The sequence below is a fragment of the Montipora foliosa genome, unplaced genomic scaffold (genome assembly GCF_036669935.1).
Source record: "Montipora foliosa isolate CH-2021 unplaced genomic scaffold, ASM3666993v2 scaffold_483, whole genome shotgun sequence".
NCBI lineage: Eukaryota > Metazoa > Cnidaria > Anthozoa > Scleractinia > Acroporidae > Montipora > Montipora foliosa.
Genome location: NW_027179793.1, coordinates 62,501 through 69,624, shown reverse-complemented (window position 1 = coordinate 69,624; position 7,124 = coordinate 62,501).

Genomic DNA, 7,124 nt, shown 5'->3' with positions numbered 1-7,124 from the left:
TTGTTTTCTCTTTGTAAAGGGTTCATGCGTAACTAGATAGATGAACTCAAAGCCAAAGCTCAAAGAAATTCTTTTAAATTTATGTGCCAGACAAGTAAACCAGACATCCGCATAAATTCACGTGTATGGCAAGTGTTGCATGTACGTGCTGGGTGTACACTTTTCATATGTGATGCAGGAATAAAAATGGCAATCGTGACACAAAAGCTCACAACATTCTTCCTTTAAAACCTCATTGTGCTGATCAATTGCGTAGAAATGCCTCATCATGTAATTTTTAGCCTTGGGGGTTCCATGTACTGCTTGAGGGAAGGCTACCAATTCTGAGAATGTTATGGTCACGTGACTTGACTCAAGCTCACGAAGTCTACCCATAGAGACATGGACACTAGCTGGAAGAATCAAAATGGCGGACAAAAGACTCACTTGTACGATTAATGATGATGACACAGGAGGAGCCTAATATATAGATTTACCCAAGCCTAAAAGCGGACCTCCCTGGTTATTTAATCTTACTGCCTGTAGGGTTAGTGAAAATTAAATATTTTTCTTTGCTTTCTTCCATAAAAAAATTCATCGCCTAACCATTGAATTCCACGGTAAACTTTACGCTAAAAACCGATACCGCCTGAATCCCGAAGCGATTAGTACGATATTGGTTTTTCGAGATTTACTTTGGAATTCACCAGTTTGGCAATGCATTTTTCTTCAACCGCATGAGTTTTAAAAGAAAACAAGCCAGCGAATATGAATCACGCTAAGTGTCCGAGAATTTTAGCTACACTACTTCAGTTAGAAACTGCTAGAAGAACGTTACCTTTGCCTTCTAAGAACTTCCTAGCAAACCATTTGCACATCCAAAACCATGTCCCAAAAGTATCCCCTCCGAAATCGGGAAGGACTACTTTTCCCTGGTTGCGAACCTTTTGGCAACGTAGAGCCGAAATTCGTAGAACAGTTTGACTCTCTCGAACACATATTTCACCAAAGATTATCGTTGGGTGCCCCTGATACATCCCCGAGGGCCGTTCAGGCCCGAGGGACATACATGGATCAATACCTCATTTCGAGGGACTTAGGGTATCTGACTTATTTCATGGTATTATTCCCGATGGCGATTTCACTTGCTAATTTGTAGGCTCACACTTTCGCCGGGTCTAAATTAACAAAGGCAATGGAATTGACATATTTGTATGATTTTCAGAGGGTTTTGAAAAATAGTGGCATAAAGGTGCGGTGTTTCGAGAAAAAATGGACTTTTGAAACGTTTCTTTAAGTGCTACTACGATTAAAAAAAAAACACTTCCTTTTTTCTTCATATTTGGAACGTGTGTTTGCTTAACACCTGATTGGCAATTCAACAATTTGAGCTTCGATGTTTATCCAAAGGCTGTTAAATTTGAGTGTAAGGTTTAGATTTCACGGTCCGCCGTTACTCGTGTTGAAAACTTGCAGATTGGACTCGGAGGTTTGGATCTAAGGAAAAATAACGTCATTATATTTACTCACTAGCTTAAAATTTTAGCGTGTAAATGCAGCTTGTTATGTATGCAAAACACGAGTTTAAAAGTCTGAAAGCCCGAAACTCCCTTGCTGCTTATTAATTCAGCCGTGTAAACACACATTGCATTCTCAGACTTGTGAGTCTTTGACGTCAATTTTCTTCTTGATCCAGCAATAAGGGCGGACCATTAACTAGAAACATTCCAGTTAATTAAACTGGTGTCTTTTTTTTTAATTAAGGCCTTTAAAACTTGAGTCATTCAGTGTTTATAGTTTTGAAATCCAAGTTCACCCTGTTTGCGGTGGCGTTTTCAGAGCTTTTAGTCACGCGTGCTATCGTCGGCAAATGACTTCTGAAGTATCTTGTAAAATTATAAAATCAGAAGAATCGTACAATCGGAGAATGCCGGATTTCCAAAGCGTAGAATCGGAAGAATCGAAATATCGGAAAATGATTGCGAAAGCAAATAGAACAATTCAGTTGTAAAGTAGGTAAAATCGGAGACTTAAATCGTAAAACAGGTACGGTAAAAATCTTAGTGGCAATTCAATGAATAGTACCCCTAAATTGGTGTATTGTAGAATATCGCTGATCGGAGTAACTGCAGAAAACGTATACTCTACCATTTTGAAGCTGCCCCTTTGAAGGGGCCGGATACGCGGGTATATACATAGTAGAAAATATCGCCCATCTTCTAGTAATATTCAAAGTATATATTGAAGTGGATACGCGGATACGCAGTGGAAAAGACTACCTCTTCCCTAATAATGTTCCAAGTATTTTCTGAAGTGGATAAGCAGATACGCGGCTACGGAGTGGAAAGACCACCCCCCTCATTTTACTGTCCCAAGTATATATTCTGAAGTGGATACGCTGATCGCAGTGAAAAATATCACCCAGAGCTTCTCTAAAACTCACCAGAGGGAGCGCAAGAGAGGCTCCGCCACTCTCACCACCAGTCCAAACCGTTTTTTGTTTGTTTGTTTGTTTGTTTTTTGCCACGTCAACACCAGTCTCTGCATTCCCGCTCCGACAGAGGGCCGTTAAACTATGTAAGTTCGAGTTTTACCACGGAGTTAATTATATCATCCAACTTTTTCTCTTTATCTCCTCCCGTACAATATCTCCTTCTTGTAAATTTGAATTCTAGCTGTAAGGTGGGAGTCAAATGTTATAGCAGAGCATCAGGCTATTAATTGGAAGATCGAGATTCCACTCCTGCAAAAGAGCACTCGTATTTTTGCGAGTATGCCCGTTCTATCAATGAAACTGTAATACATCTTTTCGATTCCTTTTCGGGGGTTAACGTCTAACATCTCTTTCATTGCAGTAGTATTGTTCCCAGACGTTTTATCGTCTCGATACGTGTTTGGGACATTAAAAGCTATGCGAGTTTAGCGGAGAAAGTGAATGATCACAGCATCAAGTGAAAATGTCCAAAACGGGTAGAAAATGGAGACCGGGCTTCAAAACAACCAAGAGCTTATGACCTGGTTCTTATTTTTTTTTGTGCTTTCGCATTTGAAATGAAAGACTCCTGTGCGAAATTGTTTATGTTAGGTGCTGATCTTAGATGTTAGAGCTCAGTCATCTTACCACCGACTTGTGCGCGTGGGGCCTGAAACAAGGGAACATCACACCTAGGCACCACAAGATGCTGGAGTCAAAATTAAGGCTAACGAAAGGTTTAGCTTGGTCATGTCTACTTCATTCTACTTCATTCTACTTCTAGTCTTTCCATCTCTACTCTTCTATTCCTCTATCACATTTCCCAAATTTCAATTTTGTTTCCATTTTCCAGTTGAGTGTTATATTTCGTCCAGCAAAATTTCGGCATTCGATTGTGTTCTACAAGGTGATCTATTAGTCGCTTTTTGGCTTCTTTCTTTTTAGCTAACGATGTTTTTTTAAACACATTTTGTTTTTCAGAGCCGTTTCTTTGCTTTATTCTGGAACGGTCCCCTCTTGAAAAGGGAGAACAGATGTTCCTTCTCTCACCTTAGGAAGTGATTATACGATGACTCCACCAATTGCATTACACAAGAGTTCTGGTGATACTTTAACACTTGAAATGGAACATTTAAGTTTTGACTATTTTGTTTCCACGATGACTCTGGATGAATAATATTCGAGACCACGCCATTGACTGCTCTTTGGATTTTTAGCGAATTTGTCGGTACACCAGTAATCGTCTGACATGGAACCCAGTACCATATATCGCTGGATATGTTTGCTTTCCCGGCGATGAAAGTTGAGAAGCGTTGAGTGTGGTTTCTTCGTTTGAATCTTTACTTTCGTGGATGTCTTGTGATTTACGAGGAGTTTTTCCGCGCTTCTTTCTGTCTCTTTTCGAAGTGCTAATAGCCGAGAAGAAAAAGCAGACTTAATGCAAATTAAGATATCCTTGAGTCACATTCATGCCGTTTATCGCATAATTTTATTCAGATCCACGCATTATCGATTCCTCGTCATCAACTCGCCAAACGCACTTAAAAGCAACAACGGAACACAATTTTTCTATTCTTGCTACGACTTCGCATTCTGCCTTATCTTATAGCTTTACTGTTTAGCTGGGAGCAAGGTCTGCTCATCTTGCCATATCGTGGAATTGAAATGGATTGTTTCCTTTTTAAAGATTTCTGCCTATATATAGGAACCAATTACAAAATCATGAGCCAATCAGAGCTAAGAAACACACCAAGGATCTAACGCCTCTTATGCCTGTAAGAAAGAGGTGTCGAAAGTCAAAGAAGACGCTTGTCAAAATTAGCCAAATGTAAACCAATCAGTGCTGGGAAACTCACCAATGCTCAAGCAAGAAAATGATAATGAAATTGCAAAGGAAAAATGAAATGAACGATTGTCAAATTACCCATCAAATTAAGAGTTTGCCGTAGATTGCTGTAATTTAATCATGCCATACACGCTAAATACGCTAAACACTGAAAACACGCCATCAACATATCTGCAAAGTTAGCCAGTTTAGTCGCAGTACACTGGTAGCAGTTGGAACATTGAATTAAGCCAAGCCTGATTTCTCAGTTTTCAGTTTACTTTCCTTTGAACGGTCTTCTCTTTCGTGACAGTGGCAATTTTTTCTAAATCTTCGTTTTCGTTTTCTTCCTTGAATTCTTTTCCAGGTCTGGTTTTCGATTTTGTTTCAGCCATTTCCATCTATGGAATACTTTCGACAAGTTTCTTCTGATTTTCGTTTACCGCTGCCACCAAATATATCACGAACTGGACACTTCACAAAAGGTCTCCACTCCAATTTCTCGTCTTGGTTCTTTATTTTTCTTTGAGACTTCTTGATCCCTGGATCTTGTAACAACTGAACTCTCTAAGCACTCTTCCTGCAACTACTCTTGTTTTTATCTAGATGGTTCAAGAATCTCTGTTTATCAGTGACACCTACACAGTGACCGGACGCAAAAGATTCCATGATTACTGCCAACTCAGGTAACACGGTGACTACGCGGAACTCATCATTCTTTAAGAAGGCACCGAGAAACACTTCAAACCCGCCAGATAATGAATTTTCCTTCGGAAGTCAAGCGTGAGCATTTCATGCTTTGCGTTAACACATTGGTGTTAGCACGTGGGGTCTCTGGAGACCCCAGTAAGGTATATAAGCGTATTACAGCGTCAAGATAGTCATCACGTGCGAAGCTACCCGGCGGTTGCATTGTTGCTGAGGAATTATTTATCTATTTATTTATTTATTTATTTATTTATTCATTTCCTCATTCAGTCAGAAACAAAGGTACAGTTATATTATAATTTGGTTTTCCGTTTTTCTGCTTTTTCTGTGCCCCTTCTTTTATTTTTCAATTCCAGGCCGTCGATTCCCTTCTCAAACGGACATGTGTTTCCGATGTGGTAGAAAAGGGCATTGGAGCGCCGGCCTTACAAGACTCGGGGGTGGATACAAGATTGGGACCCTCAGAACCTCAGCAAAAAGCAACTTTTTCAGAGCTTCCGGAAGCCAGCGATTTTGATGAGACACCTGGACCTTTTGAGGGTGCTGTTAAGATGTCCTGAGTTCCCGGATTTGGCTTGAAGCAGCCTCATTGACCGATTCTTCGTTGAGTGACATGATTCCAGTTCTCATTCATCTGCAATTGGATGCTAAGACTCCGTCCACGGTGCTGAAGTACAAATCTGGCTGGTTGAGGGGGCGCAAGTGGGTCTTGTCGAAGATTGGTGTTTTCGATAATCCAGGAAAACCTTTGCATATTGCATTGTTTCTTTCTAAATTAGCTAGGCGCTCGTCTGAGAATAACACCGGTGTATCTTCTATAGAATCTGCCGTTTATGCTATTAGGTGGGGAAACGTATTGGCTGGTATCGAGGCTTGTCCTGCAAGCCATCCCTCTGAGTAGTCGTTTTTTCACGATATTTTTTCTTTTCTTTAGATGTCCTAAGGCCCGAGATTTGGCTTGAAGCGGCCTTATTGACCGATTCTTCGTTGAGTTGCATGAAAAACGATCAGCATATTGAAGGCCACACTGCTTTTCTCGCTAGATCTGGCAAAGTTACTTGTCCTGTGGCTGTGACCGAGCGGTTGGTTAATCTTCTGCCGAACTCTTCCTCTGCGTTCTCATTAGTTCGTAGAAATGTGAAAGCCAAGTCTAAGGAGCATTTTCATTATAGTTTGGGCGGTTTCCTATGACCACTTTGAGGGTGGAATTTAAGAAGCATATAAAACCATTTGTTAGGTAAGTTTCTAAGTACGGTACGCACAGCATGAAGTCTGGTGAGGCGTTCAATCCGGCTTGTAGGAAAATAGCTGATGCTTTGTTAGATAATAATTCTGGTTGAAGGTGCGAATCCCCTAAGCTAAGGTACATTAAGAATGGTCTTAGCGAGAGTTTAGCAGTATCTAAGGTACTTTCAATTTAGTTGTTGGGTTGTTTCTGTTATTCGTCTATATTTATATATTTTTTCATTATCCTATTTTATATTTTCCAGTATTCGCTGGGGATTGTTTATTCAGAATTGGATTTTCGCTTTTGCTGGCTTTGTAATTTTTGAATAATTTATTTACAGTCCTGGCGGGGGACGTGAGTTGTGCCTGGCCCGTCCCAGATTTCCTGTACCCTTTTTGCCTACCGGGTTTTTTGGGGCAGGTTTTTACTGGCCACCCTGGTACGCTCACACGTAGCTTTAGTATACTTACCCTTGCTGTAGCTATGCTCCTTTTTGGTCCCTCATTCAAGTGGGTTATGGCGTTACTCTCAGGCCATATCCAATATTCTCCAGGATTTGTTGGCTTTTTCGTTTCTTGTTTTTCTATTAAATTCTGGCAAGTGCAGAACTCCAATTCACTACTGGGTTCCCCCTCGTGGTCTGGTCATATTATTGCAGTGAGACTTCTTTTTTTTGATAGTATCCTCGTTACGGCCCTTGGTCATTTTTTCATAGGTTGCGCAGTCTGTGTTTAAGGAGGGTTTCAATGGAGTTTAACCGTAAGCCGTAAAAGGGCCAAAAATGTAACCGTTACGCGTAAAAAAGCTTAAAATTTAACCGTTAGCCGTGAAACAAATTGAAACCGTGAACCGTAAAAAAATATTAGTGCAAATCAAAATTATATTGTAAAGAACTCCATTTGCGTATCGTT